The sequence below is a fragment of the Nyctereutes procyonoides genome, unplaced genomic scaffold (assembly GCF_905146905.1).
Source record: "Nyctereutes procyonoides isolate TBG_1078 unplaced genomic scaffold, NYPRO_anot_genome, whole genome shotgun sequence".
Taxonomy (NCBI): domain Eukaryota; kingdom Metazoa; phylum Chordata; class Mammalia; order Carnivora; family Canidae; genus Nyctereutes; species Nyctereutes procyonoides.
In genome coordinates, this window is record NW_026575126.1 from 72,183,742 (window position 1) to 72,197,685 (window position 13,944).

General features: G+C 56.2%; 1 protein-coding gene across 3 annotated transcripts in view; it reads left to right on the plus strand.

The window, feature by feature from the left end:
- The first annotated feature begins 584 nt into the window (after window positions 1-584).
- CLIP2 (CAP-Gly domain containing linker protein 2) overlaps window positions 585-13,944 on the plus strand; it is a 72,844-nt gene continuing 59,484 nt past the window's right edge. For all 3 annotated transcript variants that reach the window (XM_055340005.1, XM_055340006.1, XM_055340007.1), the window contains exons 1-2: window positions 585-765; window positions 12,196-12,302. The gene's annotated coding sequence lies outside the window, so the exon portion shown is untranslated. The remainder of the gene's footprint in view (window positions 766-12,195; window positions 12,303-13,944) is intronic.

The following is a 13,944-nucleotide window of genomic DNA, read 5'->3' on the forward strand; positions in this document are numbered from 1 at the left end:
TGGGAGCGTTATCAGCCAGACACCCGTGCCATTTCCCTCCCTCCGCTCTGGCCTCAGGACAGCTCAGGGAGACCTGGAGTTCTCAGCTCGGCTCCACCATCCCTTCCTTATCCCTTCCTGTCCCGTCCAAACGTCACCTCCTCTGTGGAGCCTTCCCGGAAACTCCAGGAGCCTCCGCGTCCCTCCCCGCCCAGCATCCCGAGCCCCCACCTCTCCCAGGGGCGTGGGACGGCCTCGCGCGTGGCGGGTGCGCGCCCCCGGCCGCGTGTTTCCCTCACCACCACCACCACCGCCCCCCAGCCCCGGGGCGGACGGCCGCGCGCGGAGGTCGAGGTGCGGCCGCGCTTTCCGCCCGCCCGCCCGCTGGCAGCGCGGCGCGGCGGCCCGAGGACCGCGAGGCCAAGCGAGCGCGCGCCTGCCCCCCGCCGCGCCAGGCCCCGCCCTCCCGCGCCCGCCCCAGCGCCGGCCCCTTTTGTTCCCTCCCGGAGCCGGGCCGCTCGCTCCGCTCCCGCTCGGCTCGGCTCGGCTCGGCTCGGCTCGGCCGCGGGGCGCGCCGGCGGCGGCTGGGGCTGCTCGGTCCGCGCCGCCCGCCTTCCCGCCGCCGCCCGGACGCCAGGCCCGGGCCCGGGCCCGGAGCGCGAGCGCGGAGCCCGGCGCCGGGAGGGGCCGCAGCATCGTCTCCCCCGCGGCGCCCCGGCCCGGAGCGGAGGCGGAGGAGGAGGAGGCGGAGGCCGGGCTGCGAGCCGCCCGCCGCCGGGGGCCCAGGTAGGAGCCGCCGGAGGCCCCCGGGGAGGCGGCTGGCCGGGCAACAAAGGAGCGGGGGCCGCGGGAGGCGGCGGGGCCTGGGCTGCAGCGGGGCGGCCGCCCGCGGGCCCTGCCGGGCGGGGGGGCGGGGGGCGCGGGCAAGGGCAAGGGCGCGAGCGCGGGCACGGGCCGCCCCGGCCGCACCCCCACTGCCCCGGCGCCCGCGGGCGAGGAGGGGGCGCGGCTGGCGTGGGGCCCCCGGGCAGCGGGTCCGTCCGCGGGGGCACCGCCGACACCCTGGGCTCGGCGCAGCGGCGGGGGGGCCGCCGGGCCCGGCTCTCGGGGGCAGCGCGGGGCGGCCGGAGGCGCCGCAGGGGTGGGAGGGGCGGGCAGGGGCGGGCAGGGGTGGGGGCGCCCGGCCCGGTGGGCGCGGCCGCGCAGCACCCCCTCTGCAGACCCCGGGCCTGCGGGAACACGGAGCCCGCGCCCCCCGGCTGGGGTCGCCCGCCCGGTCGCCTTTGCAAAACTTGGTTGAAGTGCACGGCGGAGGCGGTGAGGGGCACTGGGGCAGGGCGGCTTCGCGCAGGGGGAGCACCCCGAGGCTGGCGCTTCGAGCTGGTGAGGCAGCAGATTTCCTGCCCTCCCCACAGGGAGGGGCCTTCGCCGCCGAGATGCTTTGCTGGGCCTCCAGGGCGCGCCCGTTTGGGCCCTTCAGGCGGGGCCTGGGCGGGGCGGGTGCCCACTGGGCACTGCCACGCAGGCCCCAACCCCACCCTAGGAAGGATGGACAGAGGGGGCACCTTGGGGAGGGTCACACACCCAGCAGCGCATCCCCCGCCGATGATACCCCGCCGCTCCCACCTGGGAGAGAAGTAGGAGTCCAATAGGAGGGGGCAATGTCCTCACCCTTGTAAGATGCCCAGGGGAGGTCACTGGGGCTCGCACCGGCCTAGGGCTGCTGGCAGAGGAGGAGGAGAGTGCAGGGAACACCACGTGGGGCAAGACTCCCCGCCGGTGGTAATGTAAACAATGAGCCCTTCATTCATCCCACTGCTGTCACCTGGCCTCAGCTCCTCCCAAGGAGAACAGCCCAGCAGCCCTTGAGTGCAATGGTCATGGTGGGGGAGCTGGAAATACAGAGGGGGGACACCTGGAAGTTGGGGTGGAGCAGGGAGTTTGCTGCTAGGATTCCAGAAGGGGCTTCAGGCAGGCGAAGCGGCAGGGCGCTTGGAGTCCAAAAGGTGGCTCTTGGGTTGGAGGAGCAGTAGAGGATCTAGGTGACTGCGTATGGGGCTTAAGTCGGGGAAGTTCTGTTGAGGGAAGGGATTGTTCTGTGCCTCCTACTTTTGCAGATGCCCCCCCCCCCAGGCTGTATTGGCATCTACAGCTCCTGGCCCAGGAGAGATGTTGGGGTACCCGCTCCAGGTTGGGGGGGAAGTGGGGATAGACAGAGCAGAGCTTCAAAGGCAGAGGACACCTGGCAGAGGGAGTCTGAGGGAGCCTCTGCACACACGAGCGTGTACCAGTGAGATTCTAGGTGTGCCCTGCAGGCTGTGAAGATGGTGTGTGCAGTTCTGCACGCAGAGCTTGAAATCCCAAGGAGGGGATCCACCCCCAGAGGCACCAGTCCCTTTTCAGTATCTGCTACTTGCTTTGGTGGTTGAGAGTTTGGATGCCGGCACCTGACAGCCTGGGTTCTGGCTCTGTTACTTACCAGTTGTGTGACCTCAGATGAATCACTGTGCTCCTCTGCCTCGGTTTCCCTATCTATAAAACGAAGGTGCCTATGGTTGTCTGTCTCTTGGGGTTGGTGTGGGAGTCGGATGGATGGGGTATGGGTGAAGGGTGTGCGCTGTGACAGGGAGAGTGCCCAGTGTTTGTTTTGCTGCTGTGCTTGGTGTCGCCTCCTTGGGCACACGTGTGCTCATCCCCTCCCCAGCTGTCCACCGTGGGGCAGTCCTGCCTGTTAGCCACTCCCTGTGCCTTCCTCCCCGGGCTGCTCTCTCTGCTGTGTTCTGTGATGTAGGGGACACTTTCCTCCTGGCCTCCCCTCCGCAGCTCTGCCACCCTGAAGATTGACCCGGGTCCCCTTGATGCCATCTCTTCCACCTCTGCCTCTATGCCCAGAGGAGCGGGGGCAGCATTCCTGACCCAGCTGGTCCCCTGCCTTCTTCGTCTGAGCTGCTGAAACAAAATACCACAGACTGGGTGGTTTTCAACAGAAATTGATTTCTCACGGTTCCGGAGGCCGTAAGCCCAAGATCAGGTTGCCGGCATGGATGGGGGAGGCCCTCTTCCGGGGTGCAGACTTCTTATGTTCCCACATGCCAGAAGGGACCTGGGAGCTGTCTGGGGTCCCTTTTATGAGGCTACTAATCCCTTTCAGGGGGGCTCCTCCCCCATGACCCTATCACCTCCCAAAGACCCCACCTCCTGATACCTTCACGTTGGGGATTAGGACACAGGCACATTTAGCACCTGCCCAGTGGTTGTTGGGAGAGAACGGCAGCTTTTGTGTAGGCTTGAAAAAAACAACACATACCGAGTGCCTGCTCTGTGCCAGGAACTGTTTCGAGCTCGCCAAGCACATGCATTCATTTGTGGAGATCTTTACAATGCTGCCCACATTTTACCGATGAGGGAATCGGGGCATAGAGAGGTTTCCCTGTCTGCCTTTCCGCTACCGTGTGCCTGGGAGACATGCTACCACGTGCATTTCAGTAAAGCTTGGTTTGTGCCGTACCTTCCTCAGACACCACCCTGTTCCTTCTCTCAAGTACAAAGTCCGCACACTGTCTGGCTCCCAGGGCCCACCCGTACATAGCTGGCTGTGCTTTGGCTTCCCGGCCAGGCTCTCCTGCTCTCCACCCCCGTCTCGTGCTGGCTCCTCGGCCCAGACGAACCTCAGCTTTGATGAACTGGGAGTGGTGGGCATGGCATGCCTTGGTGAGCAGGAAGGCAGGGAGGGCCCTGACCATGTCTCCGGGATGATTTTCTTGCAGGGCACAGGAAGCTCCTCCAATTAGGTTAAGTGAGAGGGGAGTTAGGAGGGAATGGGAGCTTACACAGCCAACAGTTGCAGGAGGCCTGGCTCCCCGAGGAACCAGGATGCTGGCAGCCCCCCCCCCCCTTCTGGCTTTCCTCTTTCTGGACTATGGTTTCATTTTCTCTGCCTCTCTAGATGCATCTGTCCCTTCTTCTCTCCCTGTAGACTGGCTCTCTGGGTTGTTGGCATAGCTGCTCTGAGTGGTGGCTTTAGCTTGAGGCCACAGGACCTCCTGTGGGCTCTCCTCTCAGTCTTGGGGTGCTAGAGAGACCAACTGGCCCAGCATGGGTGGGGGTACCCACCGTGTCGCTCAGCTGGTGGGGGGCCAGGCCACGTGGTCTCTGGGGCCAGGGGCTGGGAATACTGCTACAGTGTTGGTGTTGCCTGCTGTATGATACGTGGTATGTGCTGGAGGAGGACTAGGGGAGGGCAGGTGAATTGGGACATTGCTGTCTTTGGATACTCAGGATCTGGTAGGAGAGGCAGACCCAGGGCCAGTTAACTGTGGTCTCCACTACTAGTCAGTGCGATTTCCTGGGAGTAGCTGGAGTACATCAGACTGGCCTGTGTGGGGAGGGAGGGTGGGGGATGGGAGGGAGTGGGGGAGTGTGAACCACAGCTCCTTCCCCCCACCCCCAGCCTTGGTTCAGAAGCTGATGAGGTTCTACCCTTTAGGATCTGGAGACTGGAGATCTGGTTGCCAGCCAGGCACCCGGGTCACCCCACTGCCCACCCGCCCCACCACTCCCTTGCAGGGCTGCCAGGGTCAGTGTGCAGAAACAGTAATACAAAGCTCATGTTTTCAGAGGAAGTGATTCAAAATGGTAATGAAACATTTCCCTCCTGAATAGAAAGCAGAGCATGCCAGGTGGTTTTTATTAACAAGGCATAAATTTGGGGCTTTGTCCACTTAACACTTCTGTCTTCACTGGGCAGCTCTTGATGCATCCCTAGAATCTAGTCTTTGGCTCTGTCTGCCCAGGAAAACACCTGCTCCGGGTTCACATCCTTCTTCGCCCTCGTCGTCTCTTTGCCACAAGAGGGTGGAATTTCAGGCCCACACAGGGTCCCTGTTTTGCTGGCTGGGGGCTCAGCGTACGGCCCACCATTCTTCCAAGTGGAGTCTGAAGCTGGACGCTGCCATGAGGGAGGGAGCGATGTTTGGGGTCTCTGGATGTTTTGCTGCCTCGTATCCTGATTCTGCTCTGGCTGTTACCTTTTCTGCTATAGACTGTTCCTTGCATAAATTCGTTGGTTCCTTGACACAGCTCACAGTTTAGCTGCTTTTGGACCTGGGGCTAAGCCCAGCACGAGGAGGAGCAGTGATTTGCAAAGATAAACACAGTATAACGGAATGGAAATGGGGTGAGAAGGTTGAGCAAGAGGGAAATTGAAAATCAAATGAAGCCAGAGGGGGCTGCTGTCCCTTCTACTGGAGGTAATTTGACTCTGACCTTTCCAGCAGCCAGATCTGAGGGGGAAGTGGGAGTTTGGAGGGGCTGTACTGTCCCCTCGCCTTGTGTGAGCCCCACTATATATACTGCTAAAGCCTAAGGGACGCAGTGCAACTGTAGGGAGGGGTGGGGCAGCGTGGTCCCAAGTGTGGTCCCTGGTCCAGAATGCAGGGGGGCGGGGGAGCAGCCACCTCCTAGAGGGTCCCTGTGAACAGCTCAGAGCTGGGACTCGTGTGCACAGCTGGCCCCCTCCACCGAGGTGTGACTAGTCCCAGGTGAGAGTGAGAGCCAGTGAACCAGGAGGCACACTGGTCTCTGCCCAAGAATTTCCATCTCACGAGGAGGCACTGGGGCCATGATACTGGGTATGCACCCAGTCGGCCCCAGTAGTTAGCTGAGGGATAGAAGAGGGACATAGGCATTCTGGCAGGATGAGTGATGGCGGTGAGGTGTCTTTAGGAGCAATGAGAAGTTCAGGGAAGCTGGAACAAAGGGTGCTGGGTGGGGAGGGGCCAGAGTCCGGCAGTGCCTGGGCTGGTGGGCAGACATGCTACAGACCATGTGGCCTTGGCACCCAGGGCCATGGGGTGCCCTCCTGACCTCTTGCTTAAACCTCTGCCCTTGTGCCCCTGACTCAGGTGCCTGGAGGATAGCTGGTCTTGGTTCTGAGAAAGTCAGGAAGGTGGCTAAAAGTTCAAGCTCCATGTCCAAGAGGGCCTGAGTTCAAATTCCACACCTGCTGTTGGTTGGTCCTATCACCCTAGGCAAACGATTGAGTCCTCCAGACCCTCAGTTTCCCCACTAGTAAAATGAGTGGAGCTCATAACAGGGCTGTTGTAAAGGTTAAATGAGTTGGTATTTATAAAGCACTGGGACTGGTGTCTGGAGCAAAACAGATCGTGCATGTCTGTGGCTCCTGAGGCTGGAGCAGTTCAGTAGAAGACGGGGGCTCATTCCACCTGAGCCCCCCACCCTAGTGGATCCCCACACCCACACAGGATCTGAGTCCAGCACAGTGCAGAAGCAAGCTCTCTCCGTGATGGGGGGGCGGGGAATGTGGACACGGGGTCATCCTTCCCCCTGTGGTGGACTGGCCCTGAGGGGATGGGGGTGCTCAGCACGGTCCATTAATGGCTAATGTTGTTATTGACAGTAACAGTAGCTGTGTGAGTTTGGGAGAGCCTCTCAGGGCAGCTGTACCAAGGGGAGCAGAAACGAGCTCTGAGAAGAGGCCTCATTCTCAGCTTGATTCCCTCCAGTGAAGGGAGGCTCACTGCCTGCTTTTTTGTTTCATTGGACCCACAGATGGTTAGCATCCACTCTGTGTGCTAGATGCTCATAGTTTGGAATGTGCTGCTCTTCCCAGAGATTGCTCAAGCCAGCCAGTGAGTGTAGCGATGGTTTGTGAGCAAGCTGCCGTGGGCCTCCAGCTGAGTGTCGGCAGGATGAGGATGGTAGAGGAGGGCACTTCCGTTCATTCATGTTTCTTTCATTCATTCCTGGATTCATTAAACATTTTGAGCTGCTGTGTGTGCTGGGCGCTGTCCTAGGTACCGAGAGCCCAGCAAAGAACAAGAGAGGCAAAGTACCTGTCCTCTTAAAGCTGCTTTCAGTGAGAGGTGAGGGAGTTTGCCAGTTGGGGAGAGGAGAGGCATTCCATTTTGTTTTTAAATGTATTTATTCATGAGAGAGACACACAGAGAGGCAGAGACACACACACAAAGGCAGAGGGAGAAGCAGGCTCCCTGCGGGGAGCTCAATGTGGGGCTCAGCCCCAGGATCCTGGGATCACGACCTGAGCTGAAGGCAGATGCTCAACCACTGAGCCACTCAGGCATCCCAAGGAAAGGCATTCTAGGCAGAGGGAACAGCATGTGCAAAGGCCTGGGGATGTGACCGAATACGTATGGGTGTGGATGGGCATCTGCGGCATTTCGGCAGCATTTGGTGGCTGGGGTGGTGGTTGCCTTCCAGAAAGCACTAAAAGAAAACACTGAGTATAAGGGCTTGCTAGTGACTGACCTCATCCCTGAGGCCACTAGGTTTTGCCCCTCCTCCACCCATCCCGCCTCCAACCCTCGCCAACAGCTCTGGGTTGCCGTTCAGAGGTGTTGATGGTGCCCATCGGCCCCAGAGCTGGTCCATCCATTCTCCAGGCTGCTGCGTGGGCCCTGTCATGGCAGTGAGGGGCAGGCCCAGATCTCAGTGGATTCAGCCTCTTCCCTGCCCCTTGCCTGCAGGGGAAGGCTCAAGAGAGGATCCTGGGTGCTGACGTGCGTGTCTTACGTTGGAAGAAGGTTGGTGTGCTGGAAGGTTGTCCAGTGAGCACAGCACTGCTGCGTGTCAGGGCCTGGATGCTTGAACTCCCTGGGGCCTGGGCCTGCCCTCAGGGAGCTTGGAGGATGGTGGAGAGACAGGTGCTCCAGTGGTTCTGCATGGTTAGGCACCACCTCCTGGGGCTGTCTGATGAGTGGGAAGGCCCCAGGGGGGCAGGGATCACACCTGTTTCCTCCACTTCTGCTGCCACCCGCCCCTAGTCCAGGTAATTAAAAAAATCCAGGATCCCTGGGTGCCTCAGCGGTTTAGCGCTGCCTTTGGCCTGGGGCGTGATCCTGGAGACCCGGGATTGAGTCCCATGTCGGGCTCTCTGCATAGAGCCTGCTTCTCTCTCTGCCTGTGTCTCTGCACCCCCCCATATCTTTCATGAATAAATAAAATCTTAAAAAAATTAAAAAAATAAAAACCCCCAAATATATATATTTTTTTTCAAAGTTTTTTTTTTTTTTTAATTAAAATACAACTGAAATGCCCGTATAACAGAACCCAGATCAGGAATGTGAGAGACTGCTGGCTCCCCAAAGCTCCTCTTACTTGTCCTTCCAGTCAATAAACCTGACCCAAGGAAACCCCTTCCCTGATTTCTGATGCCATCAATAAAGGTGGTCTGGCAACTTTGTTTTTATTTATTTGCTTGTTTATTTTTAAGTAGGCTCCATGCCCAGCATGAAGTCCAGCTCCGGGCTTGAACTCACATCGCTGGGATCATGACCTGAGCCGAGATCAAGAGTCGGATATTTAACTGACTGAGCCTCCTAGGCACTCCTATATTTTTATTTTTAATCGTGCTGTAGTTGACACAGACTGTTATCAGTTTCAGACATACAGCATAGTGACTCGACAAGTCTGTACATTGTTCAGTGCTCCTCACAACTGTCACCACACCAAAGTTATGACAATATCTTTCACTGCATTTCCTATGTTGTACTGTTCATCCCTGTGACTTACTTATTTTATAACTGCAGGTTTATACCTTTTAATCCCCTTCACCTATTTTGCCCATCCTCCCACCCTCTTCCCCTCTGGCATCCACCAGTCTGTTTCCCTGCATTTATGAATCTGTTTGTTAGGACTTCATTTTATGTGTTTATTTATTTTTATTATTTTTATTATTTTTAAAGATTTTGTTTATTTTTTTTAATTTTATTATTATTATTTTTTTATGATAGTCACAGAGAGAGAGAGAGAGAGAGAGAGAGAGGCAGAGACACAGGCAGAGGGAGAAGCAGGCTCCATGCACCGGGAGCCCGATGTGGGATTCGATCCCGGGTCTCCAGGATCACGCCCTGGGCCAAAGGCAGGCGCCAAACCGCTGCGCCACCCAGGGATCCCAAAGATTTTGTTTATTTATTCATGAGAGGCACAGAGAGAGAGGCACAGACGCAGGCAGAGGGAGAAGCAGGCCCCATTCAGGGAGCCTGACGTGGGACTCGATCCTAGGTCTCCAGGACCACACCCTGGGCTGAAGGCGGCGCTAAACCACTGAGCCACCCGGGCTGCCCTATTTTAATTTTTTTAAAAGATTTTATTTATTTATTTATTTGAGAGAGAGAGAGAGAGCAGTTGCGTGCACACATGCATGAGTAGGGGAGGGACAGAGGGAGAAGCAGATCCCATTCCCACCCCACTGAGCAGGGGAGCCTGAAGATGTGGCACTGGATCCCAGGACTCTGGGATCATGACCTGAGTTTGAAGGCAGATGCTTAACCGACTGAGTCCCCTAGGCGCCCCTAGAACTTCATTTTAAACAGAAGCAAGTAATGCTTCTGTATTATGCTGTATGCCCCCTTACACCTGGCTTCTTTCGATCAGAACCACAGAACTCACATTGGTGCATAGAGTTATAGTTGCTACTTCTTCACTGCTGTAGTTTATTCTTTCCTGAAGAAACCACAACTTAATTACTATTTCTAATTGTGATGGCTATCTGGGTTAATTCAGTGTGGGAGTATTAGAAACCGCACCTCTTCTGGGGCACCGATGCCCCCCCATCTGCCTTCCTGTTGGGGGGGGTGTGCCTAGGAGTGGCGTCACTGGGTCACGTTTAGGTTTAGTCTGTGAGGCCAAACCCGCTTCCAAATCGCTAACCAGTTTGCGCTGGTCCGGCAGTGCACAGGCGCTCTGGGTCTTCCTCGCCCTCAGGACACCCGGGGTGGTGGGTCTGCTTCACTTTAAACCTTCTGGTCAATGGACGGAGTCAGCCAGGTGACCAGCAAAGGCGAGCATCTTTCCTTATGCCTGCTGGTCTTTTTTTTTTTTTAAGACTTTATTTATTTATTCATAGAGACAGAGAGAGAGAGAGAGAGAGGCGCAGACACAGGCAGAGGGAGAAGCAGGCTCCATGCAGGGAGCCCGACATGGGACTCGATCCAGGGTCTCCAGGATCATGCCCTGGGCTGCAGGCGGCGCTAAACCGCTGGGCCACTGGGGCTGTCCCCTGCTGGTCTTTTGAATGCCCTCTTTTTGTGTGGTGCTCACTCAGTTGTTTTGCTTGTCTTTCTAACTTGATTTACTGGACTTCTTTCTATATTCTGGATATGAATCCTCCGTCGAATGTAGGAATTGCAGATACCTTCTTTCCCTTCTGTGGCGAGCTCTTGACATGCACTCTGTCCCTCAGCAGTACCATGTGATGTACAGAAGCTCTTAATCTTAACTTTGTCCAATTTATCCATCCTTTACCTGCTTTCCAGTGCTTCCTGTGTCCTAGTTAAGGAATCTTTGCCTGTCCTAGTGTCATGAAGATCTTTTTTTGTCTTCTGCTAAAAACTGTAGTTAGATCTTTCACAGTTAGATCTGCGTCCATCTGGAATTAATTTTTGTGTATGATGTGAAGTCAACGTATTAGTTTCCTTTTGCTGCTCAGACGAGTGACCAAAAATGTGGTGGCTCCCCAAACAACACAAATTATTATAATTCTGGAGGCTGGGAGTCTGAAATGGATCACTCCAGGCTAAAATCAGGGTGCTAGCAGGGCCGTATTCCTTCTAGAAGTTCAGAGAAGGATCTGTCTCTTGACTTTCCCAGCTTCTAGAGGCCACCCACATTCTTTGGCTGATGCACACCCCCCCCACATGTTGCACTCAGTTTTTGGCACACTGCCATCTCTCTGATTCTATCTGTCCTTTCTCCCTCTTGCACTTAGAAGGATCCTTGTGATCACATTAGGTCCGCCTGGGTAATCCAGAATAATCTTTCTTTTTTTTTTTTTTTAAAGATTTTTATTTATTTATTTATTTATGATAGACATAGAGAGAGAGAGAGAGGCAGAGACACAGGCAGAGGGAGAAGCAGGCTCCATGCTGGGAGCCTGACGCGGGACTTGATCCCGGGACTTCAGGATCGCGCCCTGGGCCAAAGGCAGGCGCGAAACCGCTGAGCCACCCAGGGATCCTCCAGAATAATCTTTCTATCTGCAGGTCAGCTGACTAAAATCCTTGATTCCATTTATAACCTTAATTCCCCATTGCCAAATGTGAGCTAACGTGTTAACAGGTTCCAGGAATGGGGACATAAACACTGTTAGGAGGCCATTATTTCTGTCCACTATAGCTGGGATCATGATTTTTCCCTGCATGTAGTTATCCAGTTGACTCAGCATTACTTACTGTAAAAACCATCCTTTGCTCAGGGTATTTTTTTTTAATTTTTATTTATTTATGATAGTCACACAGAATGAGAGAGAGAGGCAGAGACATAGGCAGAGGGAGAAGCAGGCTCCATGCACCGGGAGCCCAACGTGGGATTCGATCCCGGGTCTCTAGGATCGCGCCCTGGGCCAAAGGCAGGCGCTAAACCGCTGCGCCACCCAGGGATCCCTATTTTTTTTTTTTAAGATTTTATTTATTTACTTGAGAGAGAGAGCATGAGTGGGTGGGGGGAGGGCAGAGGGAGAAGGAGAAGCAGACCACCACTGAGCAGGGAGCTCAATGTGGACCTCAATCCCAGAACCCTGGGATCATGACCTGAGCTAGAGGCAGATGCTTAACCGACATTCAGGGGTATTTTTAGCTTCTTGGACAAATTCTGACCCTAGAGAGGAGGTCCAGCTGGCTAGGTTGGGAAGGGGAACCCAGGTGATGGGGTGCTTTCCTGTAGCTCCCTGGCCTGTATGTGTTGGATGGAGCTACAGTAGTAAAAGGAGAATAGATCCTCCCAGGCCAGGACACAAGAGCCCTTTCCTTCCTGTTCTGCCCAGATCACTAAGTGACCTCAGGAGGCCCCTTCCCTCCATTGGCCTCTGACTCCATCTGGGGACCCCCTTGCCCAGCACCAGTTTCTGTCACCTGAATCTCACTGTCCTGTTCACTTGCTCTGTGGCCGTCAGCCTGGGCCTCAGTTTCCAATTCTGTGAAATGGGAATAAAGGTAGGTCAGGGGGCTACTTGAGTCAGCCAGTGCCTGCCCAGCATCCTGGGCCAGTGCCAGGAGGGCCCTGGCTGTCCATTCGCTGGGGCTCTGGGTGGTGACACAGCCTGGAGTTGGCTCTGGAGCCCTGGCTGTCCCCTGGTTCTGAGCGTGCCACATCTGTGTGTGGGGTGTGTGTGTGCACACACACACATGTGCACATGAGGCAAGGAAGTATATTGACATGGACTTTCCTTCCTCTTCCTAGACCTGACACAGCCCTGGCCCTGATTCCCTTTGCTGCTCCAAGAGACAGGCTCTGAACCACCTCCAGGCCTGAGAGAAGATGACCCTGCTCCAGTGTGTCCAGCTCAGGTGAGACAGGCATGCCAGCCTTTTCCAGGGGCTCTGCTGTCACCCCAGGCCGTGGGCAGGATGGGGACAATGGCAACTTTACAAATCGGGATCTCCAGCCCTGAGCATAGAGGCTGTGAGGATGGTGAGCACACCAGATTGGGCCCCTCTTGTCTTCCAGACTTGGGTGTCAGAGAAGCTGGGATCCAGTGGGGCCCCCACATTGTCCCCTGCTCAGCCCCTGGGTGCCCTGCCCTCTGTGTCCATGCTGCTGGCACGGCATGCCATCTTCCTTGCTTCAGCCTGCATCTCCTTGCAGCCACATGGGCTAGTGGAGCCTGGGTTCCGGCCCCAGCCCTGCTGTGAGGCTCAGGCTGGTCCCTTCCCCATCCTGGTCCTGGGTGGCTCCTGGGCCCTTTGGTACTCCCAGGGTGACTCTGGACCCCGAGCAAGGCCCATTACCTCTCTGTCCTTTTTGGGGCCACTATCTCCTGCCCTTGGCTGGCAGCAATATGTGTGGCAAAGTTGTACAGCCTGGGCTGGCTCCCTGGGGCCTCGCTGATGGTATGAGAGCGAAGGATGGATACAGGCAGATCTGCACCATCTCCCTGGACGTCCTGGGCCCAGGGGGCAGCTGGTGTGAGGCTCCAGGTTTTGGCTGTCCCCTCCAGCTGGCAGGACTCACAGGGAGGGGGCCTGTCTCAGCCCTGCCGTGCTCTGTGCTCCCACATGGGGATTTTAGCTTCACTACCAAGTGAAAGTCCCCAAGCCTTGGTCAAATGGAGGCAAGATGAGCCTCTCTTCCAAGCAGGATGGGACAAGCAGTGAGTGGCAGCAGGGAGCAGGCCTGTGGGGAAGGTGGTGGTCACACCCGCAGGCTAGATTAAGGGGTTGGGCTGGCACCAGGTTTCTAGTGCAGGGGGGAGTATTGAGGTGCCTGGTAGGGCAGGGCCAGGGGACCCCACCCTACATTAAGATAATGGGGAGCCTTGGGGTGGCAGTCAACACCTGTGGGGTCCACTCTGTTTGGGGTCTGCCCCCCCCATTTTTCTGGGTAGGTGTGTACAGGGAGGAGAGGAACTCTTAGCTTTCCCCCTCCCCTGTGTCTATCTTTACATTTTTAAGAATTCAATTTAATTTAATTTGAACTCAATTAATTAACATATATTAGTTTCAGAAGTAGAGTTCTACATTTTTTCTTTATTGAAAAAATGGTCGTGAATATTTCAGACACTCAAGAAAAGAAATAGACAATATGATCAACACCCCTGTACATCCTGCAGGACTTAAGAAATGAATCTTAGAGGGCACCTGGGTGGCTCAGCAGTTGAGTGGCTGCCTTTGGCTCAGGGTGTGATCCTGGGGTCCTGGGATCGAGCCCCACATCAGGCTCCCCGCAGGGAGCCTGCTTCTTCCTCTGCCTGTATCTCTGACTCTCTCCTGAATAAATAAATAAAATCTTTAAAAAAAAAATGTAAGTAAGAAGTCAATCTTAGAACTAGGAATCGAGCCCCCAGTTACCCGGCCCCAGCCCTGTTCCCACCCCATTCCCACCCTCGTTCCCCAGCTGGTTCATGGAGCACTGTGATAGGGCTGCACAGGGAGGTTCAGGCTCCGTGGCCGCCGGCCCCTGCTGCATGGCCTTGCCAACTCTTGGCGTCAC